Source organism: Gallus gallus, chromosome 13 (genome assembly GCF_016699485.2).
Source record: "Gallus gallus isolate bGalGal1 chromosome 13, bGalGal1.mat.broiler.GRCg7b, whole genome shotgun sequence".
Lineage (NCBI taxonomy): Eukaryota > Metazoa > Chordata > Aves > Galliformes > Phasianidae > Gallus > Gallus gallus.
In genome coordinates this window covers 11,367,512-11,392,327 of record NC_052544.1, presented here as the reverse complement: position 1 = coordinate 11,392,327, position 24,816 = coordinate 11,367,512, and the positions used below count along the sequence as shown (strand labels likewise).

General features: G+C 42.8%; 1 protein-coding gene across 12 annotated transcripts in view; it reads left to right on the top strand.

The window, feature by feature from the left end:
• Positions 1-24,816, top strand: part of SGCD (sarcoglycan delta) — a 358,597-nt gene that overhangs the window by 42,269 nt on the left and 291,512 nt on the right. Inside the window, exon 1 of one of the 12 annotated variants that reach the window (XM_046900441.1) lies at positions 3,445-3,596. The exons of the other annotated variants lie outside the window; for them this stretch is intronic. The gene's annotated coding sequence lies outside the window, so the exon portion shown is untranslated. Of the gene's footprint in view, positions 1-3,444; positions 3,597-24,816 lie in introns of those variants that run through there. 12 annotated transcript variants of the gene reach the window in all.

The window sequence follows — 24,816 nt, the reverse complement described above, 5'->3', positions numbered from 1 at the left end:
TAGTGCTGTAACATTACAGGTCAAAGAAGAGACCTATATAATACAATAGGTAATAATTTGCCTAGCCATATACGTATCATGCTAACACCTTTTCATTGGCTGCGGTACTTGGCTTTTATTCCCTGCCACTACCCAGAGAGCTGCCACTTGAAATCCTGGTGGGTGGCTGCTTTTCTTCTGCCTCTTCTTTTTTTCCCCCACTGTGTTTGAATATTGTTTGCTGGGGAGAGTTCAGAGAGAATTGCTGCGTGTGGGGCTGTAACATCACAGAAATAAAGACACTGTGGTAATGAGTGAAAGAGAAGAGCCATTCTCACCTCTTCCCTAGGGACAACAGAGGATGGTCTTCCAGATTCCGACCATTTCTAGGCAGGACAGATGAGCAAAGGTTCTGTTGTGTTACCATGGTTCTACCTTCGATGTCTGTTTTTAAAAACTCAGCATTACAAAGGAAATAGAGAAACGGGAGCAGCATTGACAAAAATTATGGCATTGCTGAAGCCGGGTTGGTGAGGACATGGCTGTGTTTTTCTCCTGGCAATGTGCTGCTGTGCAGGGACTCTCCTGGTCCATGGGGGATGAAGCCAGAAATAACAGGTTTAAACTGCAGCAAGTGAGATTTGCTTCAGTAACAAAAACTTTCTAAGATGATATACTGCATTAGATTTCTTGTGGGGGTTGCAGCATCTCCATCGTTGTGGTTCTTAAAGAACGGGATAGAAAAACATCTGTCATGAGTGATATCTGCGGAGCAGCTCCTGCCTTGGGGCACAGAGATGGACTCGATGACCCCGCGAGGTCCATTCCAGCCCTGTTTTCTATGATCTCTAATCCAGCACTTTTCATTACTTATCCCTCAGAGCCCCAAAAGAGACAGCACTATCACACTTCGTTTTTACCCTTATGCTGTCTTTTTTTCTGCTGGATGGGTTTTTACTTATTCTGAGAGACTGGCTTCAATTACATCTTTCACATGCTGCTCCTTTCTCACAGCCTCAATCTTGACTTTTTATTTTTCCAGCTGTCCCCTCTAGGCCTCTTCTCTCTGTTCTTTAAGTGGGTCCTGCTCACCTCCAAACTTTCTCAAAGCAGAACTCACTCAAGACTCTCATCTATTTTGTGGATTTCAAACTTCCAATTAAAGAAAATAAGTTGGAGGAGCTGCTAAGTGCCAAAGTCGTACCCAGTGCTGCAACAGATACAGCATTGGGAATGCTTTTTAACTCATCTAAGGAAGATAAATCAGGACAGCAGCAGGTGGTGAGATGAGGAGTTGTCTGGAATAAAGGCAATTTTGCTTGTTTGTGCAGGACGTGGGCTGGTGTTGCCTTGAGCCTTGACTAATGACTGCTGTAATAACCTTAATTATCATGGGAAACACATGAGATACCAGATGTGCATATTTGCTTGCTTATTTAGGGCCAACCTCTGCTGCTATGAAGTAAACCAAAGTCTTGTGAAGGAGAGACTTGTGAATGTAAGGCACAGTAGAACTTTAAAAAAATAAAAATAGAAAGAAAAACACCCACATGCAAAAAACAAAACAAAACAAAAAAAACCCCACCCAAAACAACAACAGAATCCACAACACCAGACCCCAAGCAAAAACAGCCCCCAAAACAAAAACCAGAAACCCAACAGAAATGTTCCAACTTCCACTTAGCTCTCCAGAGCTGTCCTGGGGAGCTGATGTCTCTGGGAGGACAGTGAGTGTAAAGCCCTTACAAGCACCTGTGGTCACATTTAATGCAGGGCTTAAGAAAGCTCTGAAATGTAAGATCCTGCACTTACACACAGTGAATTCCATTGAATGGGGAGACTATTAAAAGTTCAGCATTTGCTCAGGTGAGTTATAAAGGACGATTTTGCATTTGAGTTGAAGGGATTGCTGATAAGTTTTGGTACTTGGTAACAGCTGAAGTTAGGAGGTGATGGGGTGGGAGCTGGTGGGTGTTCTTGTGTTCACGTAGGCATGCAAAAGATCAGTCTGCACATGGCATTGCTGTAAGGTATGAAAGAACCACAGGTTGCCCTCTAAAAGGAGGGAATGTGATGATATAAAGGTGATTAAGCAACACAGCACATGAATGCCAAGAGAGGGTGGTCCTCCAGGTTTCTGTTCATCTGCTGTATGTACCCCATATGTGGGTACCATCCCTTTTTCCTGACGCAGTTGGGTGTTTAGCAGGCTGGCACGAAGCGGTGAGCCCCGGTTATATTTACACCTTTTCATCTCTTCTCAAAATAGAATTAAATTTGTTCTGGTAGTGGTGTGTGGTGGTTTTTAAGTGGTTTCCTTGTAAGTTAGCTTCAGGGCTTCCCCAGCTCTTAATTTGGGTGAGTAAAGTGGAAGATTGCCCAATAAAAGCAAAGCATCAGGCCAGGATGAGCTAAACAAACATCTGACTTGATTGCAGAGCGTTCTGGTTCAGCTCGGGGATGCCTTGCACTGTGAAATAGCTGTGTTAATTCTCCATGCGTCTGGGTGTCATTGCTGCAGTCAGAGCTGTGGGGAGGAGGGCACTGGGAGCAGCTCCTACTGTGGTGGCTGCAGTCTGTGCATGCTGCCACAACTGTCCCAGCAATCTCTGGGCTCTGTCCTCTACCCTAGGGCTGTACGTGACAGTTTGTGTCATGACATGTCTCCAGTTCAAGGGGCAATGTATTTGAAGGATGTATAAATTTAACTTGGGTAATAATAGTTCAATCATGCAATTACCAAACCTCCCTCCTCCTGACTTTTTAAAATGTTGACCAGCCCCATTGTGGTGTTTATCTGAGGTCTTGGCCTTTTTGTAACTAATTGCCCTAGGTAAGCATTTATCTGTACAGGGAGTATGGCTCACTGTGTGGCTAACTTTGATGTGCTGTACTGAATTATGCACTTAACAAAAAAAAAAATTGGAAGGGGAAACTCATTTTGGTAGCTTCAGGCTGCAGGAGGAGCTGCCATGTCTGCTTAAATCCATGTGTGTGCTGTAAGGGGTCTGGTTGCTGGCACCCATGGACCCCTTCAGCAAAGTTATTAAGGCAGAATTGGAAGAGCCTTTATGGAAACTTTGATTAATTTTTCAAGCGGTGACCGGAGCTGCTGTGTTACAGGGCTGTCAAATACCATATGTCCGGAAGCCTTGTCTGAATTTCAAAGTCAGAGCCACGTTTTAAGAGACTTGCCCTTATCATCCTATCTGGTCTGTGGGGGAGTGGTGCTGGGACTGAACCCTGCTTGGCTGCGTGAAAGGAGCATGCCAGCCTTCCTGTGCCAGGGACGTTGAGCTTAAATCTATTTTGGGCCCTTAAAAAGGTCAGTTGAGGCTGCTAGCCAGAACCTGTGTGTAATTCAGTGCTGTTAGAATCACAGAAAAATAAAATCCCCCATCTGGGGCTGGAGGGCAGGGAGTGAAGGAGGTATTGGGCACGTTATGAAGTGTGGAATATGAGCTCAGTGTGGGCGGTCTGTACAGCCAGCATTCAGCAGAGCTGTCCCTGTGTGCTGGAAACATCACTTCGGCTCTGCTGTGGTCTTTGGGCTCCACTGCTGGGCATCTGGCTGCAGGTCTGGGACCTGACGAAGCTGCTTTTCTTTGCCAAGAGAGGTCAGAATGATGCTCCTTATCTTAGCTGTTTAGTGTAAGATTCTTTAGAGATCAGCAGTGCTTGGTTTTGAGGCTCCCTGCAGCTGTGCTCTGCATCAAGGCAGGCGGGAAGCAGAAGTGTGGAATTTTTGGGGGTATGGCTATGGTTGGTGGCAGAAGGAGAAGCTGAGCTTGATGCCTCCGTGGTCACTTTCCATCCTGTGTTGATGATCCTGAAGAAAGGTACCAACCCTGTTTTAGTCCTTATCTTCTGAGACGCTTGATTACCCCATGACGACATTACTTTGGAGTCTGACTATAACAACTGGAGCTTTGTTTTTCTCCCTTACTGTACTTTTACTTCACTGTAATCCTTCAACTTGTGCTTTTATTGGTAACCTGATGAGAGTTCTCTCAGAATTGGAAGGGACTGACATCAGCGGGTTGGAGAGCCAAAGGAAAGATTTCTTATAACGGTAATCAAGCTGGCTAATTTCCCAGAAGCATCCAGCCCTGCCAAGATGTAGAAGTGTGCGGCGCACAGCCTCTTGTTCCACAGTTGGGTCTAATTTAATAATGCTTTGTTGCTTTGCAGTATAGGTTTTATTCTGGGTTTTGACCAGTATGCAGCTTCTGTAATCTGGGAGATATTATGTTTGTCTCCTGGAGTATCAGGACAGATCTCATTTTATTGGCATCTTTATGGAATAACCTGATGAATGTGAAAAGCAAACTTAATGTAATTTCTCATAGATTTTTTCTGTGTTAAAGCCCCGTGATCTGAAATAAATAAATTTGCATTCACTGCCATCCTATAAATGGGGTTTAGTTTTAATCTTGCAGATTTTTTTAAAGTTTAATCAGCAAAAATAGCAGAAATCATGTTCATATTCACTTGCCATCTCACTAATGAATTTCAGCTTTAATCCTTCTGATTCCTCCAGATTGATTCAGCAAAAATTATATAACTAGGATTTAATTAAAACACACTGTTTGTCCCTTAATTCTTTCTTAATGTGTTAAATTTTGATACGCCAACGTGAAAGATTGTAGAAATATTAGCCTCCAAGTCAAATAGACCCTTATTTCCCAAAGTAGTTAGAAGTTCGATGCCAAGCTTAATTTTTATTTTAATGTTGACTGTCATTAAAATGTGCTTGTCAGTTTTGTAGCTAACTGCAGGATGAATCCGGAAGCTATAAATAAAATTGGGATGTAAATTTGGTATCTCGGTCTTAGCAGCAAAAAATAACTCTTGCAGTCAGAGCGGTGTCCGCCAGCACGCCTGCCTCCTGTTAGCTAATCGCTCCTTCTATTCATCTCCAGCGTTTTGGCTGGCTCCAATCCAGCCTACTATGGTAATGGCTGGAAACAAATGGGATCTGAGTGCTGGTGGATGCGAGCCGCGTGCCGGTGGGCAGCAAGTCGTGCAGCAGTAGTCAGAGTCCGGGCGGCGCCGCACAGGGCTGTCCTCACGTCGTGAGGTGAGAAGGTGATGGATGTGCGGCGGTGTGATGGATGTGCGGCGATGTGACGGATGCTGCACCCTTGCTGTGCGCCTGCTGTAAATCAGTGGGTAAGGAGACCAGAGTCAAGCGGTGAGCGTGCGGTGCTGGTGTCGGCTTCGGTGCTTCTCCCGGCCTCGCACAGATGGGAGTGGAGCATCGGTGCCTCTCCATCATCTGCACTCCCTCCTTTTCCACAGCACTAAATACCTTCTGGAAATAGGTTATGCAGTCTGGCTGGCACGCAGGATTTGTCTTCTCAGTTTTTTTTTTTTCCCTTCCTTCCCAGAATAGCTTTCAGGTTTGTGTTAAGTTATTTCTATTTGTTTTACCCCCACTGCTCTATGTGTTTGCAGCTGAGGGCAAAGGTATACAGGGCAGGCACTGAAGCAGTTACCACAGCTCACGTGAGCCCAGACCAGCAGTGGTACCAAATGAACCTTTGTAGACTTTTACCGGCCTGCCCAGGACTTGGTTCATCACTAGCTGTGCTCTTGTTGCATAGGGGTGAGGGTTGTTTTTACCTTCTCTGTGCCTTTAGCTTGGAAGCTTGGACACGTGTTGATGATGATGAACATTTTTCTCCTCATTTCTGGTTTTTGCCCTAAATAAGAGACAGATGAGTAAGTAATCCTTTAGGGAAAGTAGATAGGACTATTAATTTCTCTTTTTTCCTTTGTTAATCTCTTGAATAATGCAGGGAGCATTAATAAGTAAAATCAACCTGGTAACTGTAGGATGCAGTGGTTTTCTGATATCTTCATGTGTTGCAAAATTTAAAGCATGGCCTCAGATGAGATAGTGGATCATATGATAGCAGCATCTGTCTGATATCTTTGAGCACCAGGGAAAAGCATAACTGCTTCTCAGACCAGAGTGACTGACCGCACTACTGAGTATTCCCATGAGCCCTCAACTGCAGCACATGGAGGGAGCAGAACTGTCCCTAAGGAAAAGCTTTGAAGTCTGGTGCTCACTACTGCCCAGATGTGCCTTCAGTTTGCTTTACTGTTATCAAAATAGACTCCTAAACCCATGCCAAATTCCAGCAGACCCTTGAGGAGATTTCTAGGAGTGCAGCTGTGGCTGAGCAGCACACACTGGTGGTGTGAGCACTGCTGCTTTGATGCACGGTTGCAAACTGTGTTTCTTATGTTTGCCTCCTGGCAGCAGTCACCTTCTGTGTGCTGAGGAATCATGAAACCTTGTGCCAGGGTTTAGGGGCTATTCTAGGTTTCATGACTGGCATTTCTCCTGTGTTTAGAAGTGCTTTTCTTTATAAGTGGACTGGGGTTAGGAAGGCATGCTGGTGTAATGCAGGATTGGTGCATGCTGCCTTTGGGAGGATGCTGCTGCCTACTTCTTCACTCTGTTGTGCCATGACAAATTCTTCCCAGAGAGCCACTGTTTGGAGGGAGCCTTGTGTTCTTCATCAGCTTGCATTAACTCTATGTTAGCATATTGAACAAAGAGAAAATAGAATTGAACAAAATGCTTCTAAATGAGTATTGCAATTCTTGTTGCAGGCATTGAACGGTAAAGTGGGTGCTGATAGCTGCAGTAGTGTGTGATACGGAGGAGCATGATGGGAGCAAGGCTAGGTTAGACTGAAGTGTTTCAAGGGCATGGAATCTAAAGCAAGCAGTTGTTTTGAAGGTAAAAACCTACCACTTAGGTGAAAAGGCACTGAGTTCATGTCATTACAAGACATATAATGATCAGGACATTGTTACGAAGTCTGCCACCACCTACCAAAGCGAGGTGCTTAACCTATCTTGTAAGAGATGGCTTGTGAGGTTGGTGCAGTAAGCATCAACAAGGTTGGGCTGCTGTCCTTTGGAAGGAGTTTTCTGCTCAAGTATCACCTCCTGAAAAGGCAGACCTCTAATTCCAGATTGCTGAATTCTCTGTGCAGCATCCGTAACGTTATAAATGTATTTTCCCTAGTGCAGGCCCAACAACATCAACCATTTTCATGGAGAGCCTGTGCTGGGGGACGGTGCTGGAGGGGAATCTTTTGGAATAGGTTATTTGGGAGTTAGCTATTGGTGTTGTAGAAACTCTATGAAAGCATTAGAGAAATGGTGCGAGGGAGGGGAAGGTGATAACTTTGAGCCCCAGAAAAATGTTGATTATGAACTCAACAGTAGCATAAACAAGAGTGAGGCTGTACGAGTAACCAGTTTTGTGAAGGTTCTTTAAAACTATACACTTACAGACTTAACTTAGTAATAGATCATTTAGGCAGCAAAACTATTTATGTGGAGCATTCATTATATCATGATAACAGAGACCTTCCAAAAGCTAAATAATTGAAGGCAGACACTGGCGAAACAGTGAATAGATACTACAGTGTCAATGACTGCATTTGCTGAAAGCCTTCTAATTGTATTCTGCTGCAATTAATAATCATCTTAATGGCTTTGCATATTTATGAATATATAAAAATAAGACAATGCATGGGCTAGAATAAAATGTTGGTTCATAAACTTTTATTGCTGAACGGTAATTAAGCATGCCTCTAATCACAGCATTATATTTCATTTTGGATAATCTTGAATGCAATGGGATGAGAAATTTTGGGGAAGAAAATGTGACTATTGAGAATTACCTTGTGTGAAAGAATTGAAGTCATAATGTTTAAAGTGAAAGATATGTTTGCTGTTACTTGTCGTGTCTTTTTCACTTGGTGTGCTCAAGTGTGTGAAAGAGTCTTGGTTCTCATTCCTCCCCTCCACTGTGAGGCAGTTATTTCATGCTTCCTTTTAGTCTGTATTGAACGGGAGGTTGTACTAAAAAATAAGAGGAGCTGCTTCTGGCCTTTAAGTAAACTCTAATAATTTCTGAAGTTTTGGAATTAGAATTTTCTCATGAGTATGCAAGGATACATTTAGGATAGGGCCACAGAGAGTCTAAGTTTGAAGTACTTTGGGCCCAATGGAGTTACTCACTGCTTACATCCATCCAACCCAGAGATGGGCTTGATGGGCTGTGTTTTCTCCTCAACCTGCACAGAAATTTCTTACTCTCACTAAGACTTTTTCACCTTTATGGTCCTATGCATTACAAAACGTTCTTGCTTTGTTTTGACTTGACCTTTCATAGTTACTAGAAATCAATAGACTTTAATGGGTTTATTAAATAATGAGGATTCTAGGGATTTACGTGAAAGAGCAGTGGTACTACCTGCTTATCAGGAAGCCTAAGACACCTTTGTTGTCTCTTCCTTTGTTGTTAAACTTGCTTCAAAGGAGGAAATTTGCACCTTTTTTTTTTGCTGTGCGGGACTTTATGACCTTCAAGTTCTGACAGTTGTGGAGAGTTAAGATTTGGTGGATAACAAGATGACAGAGTTCCTGATGTTTGTAGAGAATGGAAGATCTCTTAAAAGTATTGCTTGAATAAATGACAGTATAAACTCAATAGGATACTACTGTCCTGTTCTTAAAGTGGTCCTTTGAGGTATTGACCCATATGGAGGCTTATGACCCACAGTGTTCTGGAAGGAGTGCCTTGCCCCCCAGGAGAACATTTAAATAGGTGAAACAAATTTGGAAGCTCTTGGTTGCAGGTACTACATCTTCTCAGCATTCGTATCAACAAGTTTTGCATGCAGCTTTTCTTCAGCCTTAATGTCCAGTGCCATCTGTGATCATCTACGTTCACATGCAAATCCTTCTTCAGATTGATGGTGTTGGTTTCTTCCTGTTGTGTTGCATTGACTGACCTGGTGCAAGAACTGGTTTTACTCGTGAGGACCTGCAGCTTGGAAGTAGTACAGAACTTTCCTGCTAACTTCGTGGCTTTAGTTCTGACCTGCATTTTTATGAAAGCCTTTCTGTGAGAGCAGCAGAGAAATGAGCTTAATAAAACCTTGAGGCGCCATACTGAATTACTTCAGCAGAAGTAAAATGATTTTTGCCTGCATTTGGCGATGTGCGATCAGAACTTCCTAAATTTAAGCCGTTCAGCTGGGTGCTTAGAGTTGGGGATATCAGTCTCTGTAATTAACTTCAGGAGGCATAATTCCTCCAGTTTTCCTTTTGGTTTGTCCCCATTCCCTTCCATCACTCAGGTTTATAGAGCTTTCATTCCCTGTTGTACGGCAGATTTGGGGTTTATTCATTCTTCTTCCTGGAGTCCCTAAGCTATATTTGGCTGTGCTTGGCACATGGTGGAGGAGAGGAGCATAATGATGTGTGGGGATAGGAGGTGCTGAGAGGATGCCAGGGAAATAAGAAACTGGCCACTCTGTGGAAGCCTTTGTTAAGACAAAGCTCAATGTTTACAGCTTCTGTTGTGAAGGTGGGAAGTAACTTGGATTCCTGAAGATTCACCAACCTGAGGAAAGCCTTTTGTTTGACTGAGATAATTGCAAGGATCCAATCTCTCTCCCTCACATTTATAGCCTCTAAATTGCCTGTCAGCTTATTCTAAACTGTAGTTTGTTTGTTTTCAAGGAGACTTTTGTGACCTGATATTTTTTCCAGGCAAGGTTTCTGTGAAGTATTTATGCTCAATTTAGTGTTCCATAGGATGCATGTGTCTTCCCGTTTCTAAGTTCATCTACCAACATTTGTGCAAATTCTCTGGCTTGCAAGTAAAGAAAAGATGGGTAATCTTCAGCAGAGAATATAGAAACAGTAAGCTCAACTGCTCTTCAAAGTACCTAAACAACCTAGTGGGGTAACTTTATCTAATCATATGTATGCACATCTCTGAAGCTTACTGTTTCTATATTCTTGTCTCTAACCCCAAATATACACACATGAGCTACTATCCTTTCTGAGCAGTGAATGTAAATGCTGTTGACTTCAGCAGGAGGTTGGTTGAGCTCTGTGTACCTGATACATCACTTTACCTAACTGCCCACCTATGCACCCATGTTAATGATTGCTGGCACGAGTTCATGGCTTTTCTTTAACATCTTGTTCCTTAAGGACTAATAGTGGAGAACATGGGGGTATCCTGGCACATCTTTTCTTTAAATGATGTTATTTGTCCTGGGACTTTTTAATGCCTCTAATTTGTGTGTGTTAATGGGGGAAATGTTTCCTTGTCTGTTTGAAGCCAGTAATTTTATTCATCTAACACTTGGTGATGTCTTTGAGAAGGTTAGAAGTTGACCCCTGCTCCTGACCAAACAAAAAGAAACACCCAAACTCCAAGTCTGGAAATGAGGAGCTGTTTGTGGCATGATCTGCTTGGACACATTAAAGGAATACATATTCTAAGTGTATGTATACAAGCGGTTTTCTTTTGTATGTGACAACTCTCACGCAACTGTATCTCGAAGTGTCAACATGTATTCAGATCTCAGCATATTAAGAATGATTTAGGAGGAAGCATTGTCAAACCATGTTGATCAAATTTAGCTGTTTCATGTTTTACTCTTCTCCATGGCTGCTTTATGGGGAACAGTGCTTTGAGAAGTTTGTTTTTAAAAAATAAAGTAGTCATTAATAAGTACCTAAATAGATTCTCCCGCTAAATAGATTCTCCCACTAAACATATTGGAGGTGGAATTATGTGGCATTTGTGCTTTTTTGGGATAATCATTCCTGTGATAGGTAGCTCTGCACACAGAGGTAGTTAGATGATCAGTAATTGTTTTCTTCTTAAAAAGAAAACTTTCTGCATTACAAACGGTGACAGTGCTTTCCTTTTATGAGGTCAGCATTGATTGTACATAAAATAAGTGATAGAGGGTGCCTGGAAATGGTAATTAAAAAGGTAGAGTTTCAAAAGTGAGCACTGATGCTCTTTTTGAGCCATATCTCTCAATAATAAATATCCTTCAGCTAGAATACCTGGAAGCATTCTCCATCAAGGCCAAGGAGGGACCTTGAAATGACATTTTGTGTCTTACTTTTGGAATTATTGTTATTTCTGCATTGTAACAGGGAAATGCATGAGATCCTACTTGCAGTACAGCTCCACAGCCTCTGTTGCATGGTACTGGTATCCTGTAACTCAGTCCAGATGAGGATGTCACCCTGACGCCTCCCTCCTGACACAGGCGATGCGGGATCAATACAGCTACACAGCAGCCATGTCAGCTTGAAGCACTCACAATTGCTTGGTGAACATTGAAAGAGACACATCTAGACTGCACCTTTGGCTTGTCTCAGCATGCCTTTATTTTGGCAGCTTGTGGTGTTAATGCCAATTAGTGTAACAAGGTAATTCAAAGGAGGTTGAAAGCTGCTATACTCAAGGCAGCCCAGCTGTGTTGGAAATAGCTCTCAATGACAGTGATTTCCTTGTCCTATAAAGGCAAAGGAACAGTTCCTAGGAATTTGGTGTTGTGCTTATTTCTGTGTGCAGAAGTCATTCCTGAAGCATTTTTCTCTGTTATATGCCATATGTACAAATGTGTCAAAATAACTTTCCCTGGAGCTGCTAATATGCTGCTAGAAATTTCCGCAACAGTTGGCATAAAACTAAATGAATCCAAAGCCCTTCCAGCCTTCTGTGCAGTGTGTGTAGAAGCAGGTTTCTTCTATAAGCCTTCAGCATTCAAGACATGAACCAGAGTGTACCTAATAGAACTTTTTCCATAGAGTAGTTCCACCATTTGTCAGCATGGTTTATTACTAATTTTTTTTTTTAATGCTTCCTTGAGAATCAGAGTATCATCAAGGAGGGAAAAGACCACTAAGATCCCCAAGTCTAACTCTAACCCAGTCCTACCGTACCCACTGCCCACATCCCTCAGTACCATATCTTCATGGTTCTGGAGCACCTCCAGGGACGGTGACCCCACCGCCTCCCTGGGCAGCTGTGCCATTGCATTATTGCTCTTTCTAAGAACAAATTTCTCTTAATATCCAGCCTGAACCTCTTCTGGTGCAACTGAAAGCCATCACCTTTTGTCTTGTTTTTGCATTTTATATTGTTTGTTCTTACAAGCTGAAGATAGGTTGTGGGATGGCTCACAGCTTACATGTTTCTTCCATAGGAATCAAGCCCATCAAGGCTTGGTTCCTGTTATAGTGCGCTCTTGCTCCTGTCTTTGAATGAAACACTCTACTGAGTTGAATAAAGTGCATTTTGGTTCACAGCAGAGGTAGATACTTTCTGCATTGGAGTTCTTAATGGGAGCTTATGTGGCCTGCCAGGGGCAGGAAAGTTCAGAGATCGAGGTGCCACCCAAACTCCTTGCATAGGAAAAGCAGGAAATTAACTGAGCAAAACATGTCCAGATAATAACAGATGCTCTCTGCAGCAAATCTGAGAGCGTACAAGTTACTAACTTAGCACTGAATGAATTTAGACAAGTTATATATTTTTTTAATCTAGGTGCATAGATGGTTAATGACGAGCCTGGCCTCCAGGCTGTCTGTCTGCCAGGTACCAGCAGAGCCCACCGACCTGCTGGCCGTGTGCACAGGCTTTGGATGTGGTACAGGGATGGGATCAGATGTAGGCAGGTAGTATTGTCTGATCTGGTTCTGAAGGTCTGAAATGAGGGAGAGTTTATTATGTGCTCTAATAACTCCCTTTTTCATAGCTTGCCAAGTTAAGAAGTTTGCATTGTAGTGGAACGTTGAGTTTATGTCATTTAACTTCCCAAACGCTGGTTCGTATTTTGTCAGCTTGGCAGAAAAAGCTAGTGTCCGTTTGTATGTAAATATAGCTGGAGATTGAATCATCCTGTAGCCTTCGAATTGCAAATCCAGGCAGCTCTGGCAGTGTAAGATGTCTGCTTTTAGTCTTTGGACTCACTACTGTTTGGTGTCCTACTTGAAATGTGGATGAGAAGTTGGAGTACAGTATTATAGAAAAAGTGATATCAGCACAGCGTACAAAGCTCAAGTTGTGTTCAGTTTTCACTGAGCATTCCCCTTTTTGTACGGTCCGGGTTGCAGGATTTTTTTGCCTTCTAATCACATAAAGAATTAATGTTGTGGATGTTAGCTGCAGGAAAGAGGGAATTTCTTACATGTATACGCACTGTTCAGTGCAGGCAAAGCATGTATTCGCGTCTCATGTTGAGAGCTTGAAAGCAAAGGAGTAGATCACCAAGCCACAAAATCTGTTGGTGTAAATCAGCAGGATTTCAGCAAATTGTTTCTAATAGATTACCTTTAATTCAAATACAGCGCTTGTTATATGTGCTTTATTATTCACTCGCGTAGAGGGTTAACTAACTGAATTGTCCTTATGAGATGAACCAGTGTCTTCATTGTGACACTTAGTGACAAGTGGGTGAAAATTGAGAGTTGGTGCATTTCCTAGGAAAACGTGCACTTCTGTCATTTCTGGGGAACAGGCCTTTTTCCTGCCTGAATAATGCATGCTGCCAGAAAGTCCCTGCTTTGGGGTTTTGGTAGCACATAGGCAGAAATTATTTCTACTTATTCGCCTTGAGTCACTGGATGTGTGCTGTGCAAAAGTTGTGTCAGTGACTTACAGGCTCAGCTGCGGATAGGTGTAATCCTTAGACCATTACAGGTGGCCTCATTGTGTTTTCATAGAAACATATATGCTGAAACTACATTTTCATGGCAAATGGTAAGACTGACTGCATTTGGAAATAAGTGTTAATGGTCCTTGTACTTATCTATCAGCTGCTGGTAGGTGCTGCCTTAGCTAGCAGCAGTTGGACTATCTTACATCTATAATAAATGATCCAATCCATGTGAGAGTAATAAGCTCTATAGGGCTCATCTCCCCTCTGTACAGTTCTGCTTGTCCAACGGTGGCACTCACATAATTTGGATGACTTTGGCTGTGCAGTATTTTCAAGCACTGAGAGTTTCCTGCAGAAAACCGAAATAAGGCCAATTGATATTACTATAGCAACTTGGGTGAGCTTGGTCCTGGAGGTGTTTGACCTGATTGCTAACCAGCTGTCTGGTTTTCATTGCTGGGCGAGAAGACAGGGTCAGCCCTGGGAAGGCAATTGGATGCCTTTAATGAAGTTATACCCCTTCCTGTAACAGCAGCTGTGCAAGGAAGAAGTCTTTTTTTTGTCATCTCCACTTCTGTATCAAGAGGGCAGAGCCGTGTTCTGTGTGAGGCTGGCTGCGAGCAGGCTTCTCACAACCTGTCCTGCCACAGTCAGGTTTTTATTTATTACTTTAGGAACACTGACATCTCGAACGCTACTGCTGTGTTTCATTATTAACCAGCGGAGTTTTCCGTTTGGGTTTTAAACCTGCTGTTTTTAAGTCTGCAGCCTCTCATGTGGAGGGGAGAGAAGAGCTTCCTGCTTTCTGAATTAGTGTGTAATGTGTGGGAAGGGCATATCCCAATTGAAGTTGGTCTTCAGAAGCCCTTAATTAGGACAGAGCGATTTGATTTTTCAGGAGGTACCTTTGGGGTTCCTGGAATAACAAGACAACCATGAGGGTGATGCGGAGCAGGTTGCTGTCATCTCTGCAGCTGTCAGAAGTGTTTGGGTGGTAGGCAAACCCATGCATTTGAATAAATAAATATTTTTTACTTAATTTATGGTTTTCATGCAGGAAAAATCTGTCAAGTTTGAGATGACTGGCTATTTTTTGTTGTTTTAGTGGCATGAAATTTTTCCAGAAAAACCCTGAGTGATGTTTTAAGCAACTTCACAGCAGGATGTGCAGCCACTTATGTATTATTTTTCATATAACTTCATACAACAAAGCAGGATCAGGGAGGCAAGAGAGCAAAGTGTAAAGTGGCCTCTCAGGGGGTAATGATATGGTATGCATTGCAGAGAAAAGCCGGAAAGGTAAAGTGGTTGAAATCACGGTAGTCAAACTGGGATGTGTGAATAAAGACAAGAATTGCCCTCTGCCTGCTTTCTTGCCACAGATGAAAGGCTATTTATGTTGGTTCATAGATAACATTTTATTTCATGACTAAAGCTTTTGTGATCCTGGATAAAGCAGCGGGACCTCGCAATCGATGGCTCGGTTTCAGAGCAGTGCTGAGCAGAAGGGTGTTCTGTGAGCTTTAAAGGTTGGTGCCTGGTTCTGTGAGGCATGAGCATTGGTGGGGACTTCTGGACAGACTGATGCAGGCAGTGCTTTTGTCCAGTCTTACGGTCTCCTTTCCTCTGAGAAAAACGGCCTGTTGCAGGTTGCCCAAGGAAGCTGTGGATGCCCCATCCCTGGAGCTGTTCAAGGCCAGGTGGGATGGAGCCCTGCGTGGCCTGATGCTGGCTGGCAACCAGCCTATGGTGGGGTTTGGAACTACATGGTCTTTAAGGTCCCCTCCATCCTAAGCCATTCTGTGTTTGTGGTCTCTGGAATGAATCATCTTCACATTTCCTTGATTAAGGAACCCTTAAACCCTCTTATCCTGGCTAGTGCACACGAATAGATGAGACATCACTGGTCTAAGAGAAAGTCGTTGAGTACTGCAAGTCTCCAGGCTTGTGCTGCGTGACCACAGCCTGGCTGGTGTGCTCCTATGTGTGGCATTGGACTCTGCTCTCCTTTGAAGTTAATAAATGAGAAGAAGGGTTTGGAAGCAAATGACAGCTGTGGGCCTTTGCTCTTGTGAATTCATCCTTGTTCTCTGTCACCGGGTTCCTCTGTATCAGAAGAGTGGGATTATCAATTCAAGATGTGATAGGTAGAAACACAGAGTTTTTGTTTCTGTCTGAAGTCACCTCATCGAGCTTTCAGGCTGGTGTGCTGGCAGCTCAGCAAAGGGCTGTTTATTCTAGAACAGTTCCAAATAGCATCCAAATACAAATCAGTGGCTTGTTCCCCCAAAAGCTAGTCAGAAACTTTTATTGCATCTGTCAGTCATTGCTCTTGTTTCTACAGGCCAGTTTTGAAGAACCAGCGCAATTAGAGCATCAGGTGAAATCTCTAGGCAAGCTTTTGGCTCTGCCAGTGGAATGCAGATTTTGCTCATAAAGCTTTAAATTATTATTTGTAGACTTGTCAAGGCCTTGTTTTGAGACCAGGCACGCAGCTTTCCTAAACGAGTAGAACAGAATCCTCCTTCCTTCCTTTTCTTGCTAGAAAACAGCAAGAAGCCTCATTTCTTCCCCATTTTCTTTACAAAACCATTTCATGCAGTTTGTCTGCTGCTCTGCTGATCCTTGCAGGATGAAACGTGTGTGAATCTTTCTGTGTCTCTTCCCCTGGAACCCAACCTTGCATGCTGACTTTGTGCACGGTGTATCTGCAGCAGCAGGAGCTCCCTGTTGGCATTGGCTTTCAGCAGTCAGAGCTGTAAGACAATGAGAGAAGGGCAACGGTGGGGGATAACTGATCAGATGCTTCTTGTATGTGTTGGGTGTGTGGTGGGAATGTGTTCTGGAAGAGGTAATGTGTTTCTGCTGCTGTAATGGAGCCATAGAGGCTGATACAGAAAGGGCAGAGCTGCTGCTTGGTGCCACCGAGCTGCACTGCTTTTCTCACAGCACATTCACCAAGATCTGTGTTCTAAGTCTCCAGCTGCTGTTGCCTCAAAAGAACTATTCCCAAGCTTTGGCGGGGCGTGGGGGCTGGCTGTGATGGCGAGGCAGAAGCTCCTCGCTTCTGGCTCTTACCCAGAACTTTGTATCTTGGGCTTTTAAGTCCTGTGTTTATGAAAATGGTTTATATTTGAAGCTTCCTTTCCTCCCCAGAAGATAGAACTGCAGATTAAGTAACGTCACCCGTGAGAACTCTCTGGATGGGTATCAGCTTCCTTTGAAATCCTGAGTTGTGCTTTGTCTCGCGAGCTGTAACAGTGGCCAGTAGTGATGTGGGGATAGAAGTGTTTGCAGTAGCATCTATTCAACCACTCTTTGATTTGAAAGATCTTTTTCTTGCACTGCTTACTCTTGGGTCTTGTGAAAAATGGCAGAGCCTTTTCAGTTGAAAAGGGACCACAAACAAATGGGTGGTGGTAGAGAGCAGCAAAATGTGGAGTGCTGCTGCAGCTCTCCCCTATGCAGATGGCCTTCTTGGCAGCTCTCTGACACAGGTCCAGTCTATTTCCTGCCAGTGATGGCTTTCATCTGGGAGGAGCAAAAGCAACATGTAGGCTTCATGTATGGAGCTTCAAGTCAGGATGCTAACTTCAAATTTAAAATTGCTTTAGTGTTTAATTTGTTAATGTCTTCGTTAGCTCAGTAAATGGAAACTGCAAGAGCAAAGAAGGCTGCTGCTGCTGGGCTACCACCAAAGGGCTATATTTTCTTCTAGTTTGCTTTAAAAGGGGTTTGTATGGAAATGACGTGAGAAATTATCACTTACAATGATTGCAAACATGCTTGTATGAGCTGCTTGTGTGAGCGGCTGGTCTTCCTTAGGAAGTTTTTGTGTTAATGTGCATTTGAAGAAGAGAGAAAATAATGACTTAACCTAAGGAAAAATACACTTGCCCTGGATGAAGAGCGGATGAGTGCTATCAGCCGTATTCTGCTTGTAGTCTCTCCAAATGTTTGTGGGAATGTAAGTGGATTTAAGTATCCTTACGAAGCGTGTGGCTGATGAAATCAGCTGATTTCCCCCACAGGCATGCATCTTTCTATAGAGCTCGATTAATACGTATCTTTCTCACCTCCTGCGTTTGCCCTCATTAAAACTTCTGAAGTGGTTGGGAAGTGGCAAGCTTTGTTTGACCCCTATTCCTCCAGTGCTTCACCTGAACAGTTCTACATTTACGCTGTGCAGTTGAAATGTAACGTACAGACTGGCTAATAAGGATTCTGAACATGAGAAGCAAATGTGATTTCTTTTTTTTTCCTTGAATTTTATGGTTTCATTTCTAATGCTGTGGGCTGAGTTGCAGACGCTCCTGTGTAGTAAATTACTGCTAAATGTTAGGTGGTAGTCGTGGTGATTTTGTAGATATGGTGGTCTAGAAGAGGCAGCCTGCAGCAGTCAGTCATATTAACACAACTGGCAATAAATGCCACAAAACACCATCATTTTCTACTTCTTCTGGTCGTGCTGTTGAGCTAGATGAACTATGTCCTTGTTTGTGTTTCAGAAAAGAAATCTGAAATATAGTCACTTCGGGGGAAATGCAAGTGTCTTGATTTATTGATGTTATTTTATCAATTTTGCACAGGTTTTGCGGGGAGGATGGAAGGAAGGAAGATTAGCAATTTCGGATGAAGACAGGCAGAAGTGTTCTCAAATGCCTGTCACACCCTAAAAGCAGTAATCAAATTACTGCCACGAAGCAAAATGATATAATTGATTATGAAACTTGAAATCAGTGCCTAGAGCATTAGGAAAGCTGTCAGTGTGAGCCAGTGTGGTTTAAAAAGAAGACTGGGTGCAAATCTATTAAATATGTTTTTAAGGGGAAGGAATCTTCTGCAGGAGGGAGCAACACCAGTAATTTATGGGCACATACAGAATGCTACTTCAGTGATTTATAGTGTCAGGCAGGGCTATTAACATGATTAGAGTTCAGACTTTAATTCACTCCCCTTTTTGAAAGAGGAGAGTCATCTCTGGTGAAGTCCCACACGAGCTGCTTTGAATGGTGTGTGAGGGCCTTTCTGGATTCTGTGGGAGGAACTGTTTTCAAGTCAGGAGAGGCGCTGAGCATTTCATGTCCCTACTTGTTAGACAGGTGGTACCCACAATCAAGTCTTTATTTTTCCTTTTCCAAAGAGATAGAATCACAGAATTGTTAAGGCTGGAAAAGACCTCCACTAAGATCCCCCAGTCTGAGCCCAGCCCACCCCCACTGTGCCCACTGACCACATCCCTCAGCGCCACATCTCCACGTTTATTGAACACGTCCAGGGGACCTTTGGAAATAGAAGTGCTGAGTAACTCAGGGACTCATATTTCCAATAATATCAGTCTGTCACCAGCTCTTGTTGTACCTGCACCTGTGTAGCAAAACCTGTATTTGTGTAGGACATGAACGCTTTCTTTGGAATGCCAGCAGGTGGGAGGAATTCCAACTTGTTGCTCCATGCCACCATCTGTTCTTTGTGTGCCTCCTCACCACATAAGCACACTTGAGTATTAGGTTTCCCCCTGCTTTGTGGTGAATGGGGTAGGGTTTAAGGCACACAAATGCTAAAAACTTGCTGAGCTGCAAAGTTCTCACCAGGACAAGCAGTACTTAAAGGAAAAGGGCATTGTGGCTCTTGAGGTGTGGCTGCCTGGCCCTGCAGATCTCAGCCACAGCTCTTGTATGATGGCATGGCCTTCAGGGAAGTAGGCTTTGAAATTGCTGTTAAGTTATCTAATATGAAACATTTTTGTCCCATTTCTTTCTAATCCAGTCATTCAGTGTGTCATTCTGTAAGACCTTTCATCAACCTTAAAGAACTGCTTAATGTACTTCTACATGGTTTCTTTTAGGTAGCAGCATTATTAATGTGTTGATTCCTTTGTCATTTGTGTATAAGACAGTATCCTTTCCCTTATTGGTTGCAGGAAAGGAGACTGGTTTTAATCTGCACGTCACTAGTTATGGTACCTGTTGCTGACAAAACCGATTCCAAAGTCAGTAAGTGTTTGCATTAGGCCTGCTTCCCCCTGTGTGTTGGAGTTCTTGTGCCTCTGCAGAAAGTAACTGATATGACTGCAATATTTTATCGATGTCTATCAGTATGAGAAAGCAAACTCAGCAAAACCTAGATAGGAACAGTTCATGGCATTCATGTCAGCTAAGGTTGGGGTTAGCAGGTTAGTTAGGACCCCACCAGAACGGGAGGACGAGGCTGCTGGTAACGTGGTGTGACCTGACACAGCTGGTGCCTCCTGCTGAGAATGAGGATGAAAATGTTGTCAGTTAGGAAGAAAATACTTAAATTCCATAACATAAAACAGTTATTCTGTTGACACAGATTGGAAGTCATATGGCTTTCTCTGAAGAAGAAAAAAGAGGTGCTTCCTTCTTGATGACTTAATTTCTACTGATGACCCTGGAACCAGAACCACTTCTGAAAGTTTTCTTGCGACTCTCTTGATATTTTCTGTGCTTATGTGAATGATATTTGTGTGGTTTGTCATAAACGTTAAGGCACTGACGGCACAAAGTTTGGCACAAAAAAAAAAAAACCCATGTGTTAGGTATGGCATTGCTGCCCTCATTTTGTGGATGAGAGACAGAGCCCAGTGAAAATTCTAGTTTCAGGATTGTGGAATCCAGGAACTGCAGGTAAAAGGAACCAAGCTCTAATATAGGCTTAAACAAATGAGAAAAAACTGGGAATGGCATTACTTCCTTCTCTACGAAACTTATGTTTGCAGTGATTTTCAGACTCTGGACGTTTGCCACCCAGTTCCCTAAATCTGTTTTAAAAGTTTCCTGTCTGTTTGCCCTACAGAGCTGCTGCTTGCTATCTTGGGCATCCTCCTCTTTCTCAGTTTTCGATTAATCTCTCCCCACTCATCTCAGCTTGTTCCTCCCCGGCTGGCACAGAGCCTTCCCAGTAGCTCTCATCTGTGGAAGGGAATTGTGCTTTAATGGGGAGGAAAGAGAAGCTGAGTGCTTATGGCTGTAAGTGTCATTGGAGCTGTAGGTTTATTAGATTTAGATACACCTCACCTCGCTTATGATCCGCTCAGTATTTCAGATCTCCATCTCTTCCATCTCATGTAACATCTTCACTTCTGGACTGACTTGACTTCATCTTCCAATTCTGTGGGTAAAAATTTAGGCAGATGCAGTGCTCTTGCTTTGACCTTCAGTCCTGCTCCCACAGTTAATATGAAATGCCATAGAAACCTTGATGCAATTTTCCATGGCTGCTTGTAGGCACTGTAGGCAAAGTGTCTTATTAATGATGGAACTGCAGGGGATTCTGACTGCGCCGTTACTTCTGATCGTCACACCAGCTTAAGGGGAAGTTGTGCTTGGGGTAGTTTGGCCATATCTCCACATGCATTTCGCTTCAGTATAAAATACTCCACAGATGCTTTTCCATTATCAAAATGTTTTTAGCTGAGCTTGGAATTAAAAAACTATCTGTGTCAGAATGGTCTCCTAGGGGAGAGATTTGGGAGGCAGTGACCTTACTGGGAACTGGAGGAGATGACACTGCAGAGGAAGATGTTGCAAAAGAAAGTGGGGAACTGAGTGTCAAACAGGGAAATGTTGCTGGGAATCTGGGAGGGAAGGTAATGCAAGACTGAGGTTTGGATGGAAGTTGTAGTACTGGTCCTGAGTATCTGGTGTGAAGTGCAAGTTCTAAGTGGAATCCTTATATTTTAGAAAGCAGTTTGGCTTCGTTTAAAGCAGGAGAAAAAAGAAACCTAAAACATTTCTTCTATCTAAATGCTTGATTTCAATGCAGTTGGAGTGATTGCAACTTTCAAAGAACGTTTTCCCCAAGACGAAGTTTCAGCTGGCATGAAAGCTAGCATTTGACATCGTTCTCATGTAATGACTGTATTAACAAAAGAATGTCTCTCTGTTGGCTGCCTTTATAAAACAGCTCCAGTGCAGTTCTTCATTCTCATAACTCTTGTGAGTGACTTAAAGTCAGCTCAAAACTCCCACTGAAATGCAGGAAGGTCAGCTTGTGTGCACACAGCTGGAGTGTTAGAAAGAGCTCCAAATGCCTCAGAGTTCTTTGCAGTTGTTCATTTCTGTTGCTGTGGGCAGTCTCAATACAGCGATATTTCCTGCACTGAAGTATTTAAATTTCCTATCCTATAGGCAGTGTAAGTATGATCACGCTCAGGTCCAAGTAGTCACGTATCCTACCTGAGTTGCTGCAGTACGAATCCTGCGGTCATTAGGAAATCCCTTTAGTACTGTATTTTCATTGATGTTGCAGGCATTGACTTGAGCTACTTGATGAAGTTTTCCCTTTTCCTCTGTGGGATATGCCTCTCCAAGTTCACAGCTTTTCTCCAATACTCAGCTGAGTTTCTAATGGGAAGGATGAGGATGTTTAAAGAAAATGTGCTGCATATTTTAACCATCCTTCCTGATTTCTTTTCTTCTTTAATAAATTAAAAAAGAAAAGATGATACATGACTATAGAGAAGGAGCAACTTTTTATTTTAAGCTATGCCACCAACGCAGCCTGGCAGGGTATGTATGTGGGAGAAGATTTCTAAATAGGAAATTGTGATGTAAGGAATGTTAGCATCCATCAGCATTGTGTGAATGTTGGCTCTTTAAAGAAGAATTAATCTGCTTTCTCTGCTGAGAAACTGCTTACAAGAGAATACAGTTTATGAACGGTGATGACTGGAGATGAAGCAAAGGAGCGGGACTCTCATTTAGTAGACTTAAGAAAAAAAGTATTTTGCTACTGTATTGATTTATTGTAATTTCATATTAACCTTTTTCATCATTTATATCGTCACTGAGTGCAGCTGTAGAGAAGCACAGAAATTTCAAACAGCATAAAGAGCAGAATGAACGTCTGTTCCATTACTGTGAACATAGTCTGGAAAGGTGAGAAAAAGTAATGTGAGATAAGTGCTAGACATCAGCTTCGTTATAATTTACATTTTATTAATAAATATTCTTGGAATAGACATTTTCCTTGGCGCTTATTGTAAACTGCTGCTAAGGAGATGGGGTCATTTTTCCCACTGGTATAAATGGGTGCAACTGAATTAAAAGCCCTGTGCTTTTCTGTCAGCCCTGGAAGCTGCTCCTGTTGGATGGGGAAAAGTTATCTCTCTTTGTCAGGCTGAATTTCAGGGCTGTGCTTTGCTCTTCTCTGCGTATCACTGTGACAGATAACAGGCCTCTGATTTAGTAGAGAAAGGCATATGAATAACCAGCAGCTGAAAATTAAGGCTAGACAATGTACAATGAAAATGTAGACCCTGCTGGGTAGCAGGTGATGATGTAACGTACGGCTGAGCTTTCGGGTAGGTGGTACGGTTCCTTTCTTTCAGTGTTTCCAGATCACAACAGATTGCCTTTTTGGGAGGTGTGGAGTTGGATTGAAGAATTTCCTTTAAAGATATCATTCCAAATTATGAGAGAAACCTTGGTTTTGTGAAAATAATGCTGTGCTCATATTAAACTTAATTGAGGCCTATTCACTAAAGCTATTTTTTTGTATGATGGATGAAAAATACTAAAGCGAAGCATCTGCTGCAATCTGGAAACTCAGCAGTTTTCAACAGAAGAGGCCTTGTAAACTCATTGGAACGGAGTGTAAGTGAAAAGTATGACTGAAGCAATGTAGATAAAACAGGCACTGGGTTAATATTAAAGCAATGCTGAGTTAGGTCCCAGTGTCCCACTCCACCCCTGCTTAAAGACCTAATTCTTGGGAATGTTGTGTTGATATCTGCTTCATCTGATGCACAGATGAGGAAATGGTCTTTGCAGATGTCTGTTGCACAGAAGTGCCAGGGGCAAATATTTCTGCATGAGACTGGAGGCATTGCAGGCTGTGTGCCCGTGACCACCCATATGCATTCTGGATAATTATTCTTGGTTTGTTTCTTAAGAATTGTAAATTTTCCTCTATAGCAACTCAGTAACAAAATATCCCCAATGGGCTGCTGCAGAGCTGGATCAGGGAGGGTCAGAAGAAGCTTAAAGGGGGCAAAGTTACTCTTACTGAAGGTTAGCGCTGAAGGCTGCTGTCTCTTTTTCTCACTACAGTAGGAAACCAGATTTTGAAGGGAGCTGCGTTACCTGGCTGTGAAGTCATTAGCTTAGTTTCTTTTTTTATCTGTCTTCTTTTCAGCTGGGCTGAGTCAGTCATCTTCATATGGTGTAGAAAAGAGTGTCTTGGTGGTTTTTTATAAAACTGTGGCAGCCCACCTTATGCACACAGAGTGCAAATCAGGCTCTCCTGCTGTCCTGGCAAAACTCATTTTCTTCAGCAGAGCAGAGTTTCACACAGGGTCTACTATTACCTGTCTCTTCTCCTTGTGCATGCAGACCCCTCACCAGGAGAGTGTATGTCTGGGAAGGGACCACCAGGATTTTTGGGTCAGTTTTTGTACTGTTGTGAAAAACAGCATCAAGTGAGCCCTTTCATTAGCTGATCAAAGTCCTTTTTGGAACAGCAACCATTTTTCACTCCCACTATTCTCCATGGAAAAACTGGTATAGAACCTCATATTCTGATTTCTAGCACACATTTATGCACAACTGGCTTGCACCCTATGGTTTTTAAGCCAATGCTGTCCTTCAGTGTCAACAGGCTACTGTCTCCCAAGTGTTTATTCTCATAAGCAGGCTTTGCAGCCTTCCTTTCCCTCATTTGGTCAGCCTGGCAGTGTTCGTCATCTCAGTTCTTTCCACCTGCTCTAGACAGAAAATGGAAGTGACCTCCATGAGAAGTTCTTCTTAGTGGTTGCTAATGCTCTAAAATAAAAAGTTAGGGGGAGCTTGGAAGGACTGCTGAACTGAGTCGTCTTTAATTTGACTTCTGTCTCATGGCTTTTGAAAGGAGCATCTGCCTTCTGTTCTGTTGAAGCTGGTAACTTTCAAGCTCAGCAATAGGAGGGACGTGTTTATTTTTCATCCCAGCAGGTGTCCTGAGGGAAAACTCAAAGAGGAGAGAATGGGCATCATTTTTTTTTTTCATGTAGTAGAAGTAATCTGTGGTGTATTTTGTGGGAAATACTACAGGGTGTGCTGGTGTGAGATGTCGCTGTAGTCCTTATGGCAGGGTTGTTCCTTGTGAGCTGTTTTATTGTTGCTTTGATACCATGAGGAGGAATTTCTGTTCTTTACCACCTTTGTTCAAGGATTTATTGCACTAAAGAATCTATCTCTCCTATGGATATGCTGTATGTGAGTATATAGTTCTTTGGGTCAATAAGAAATTAATTTTCAGACCACTGATATCAGGTCAGTGATAATACCTTCATGGTTAAAGAAAAGAGTGTGCAATG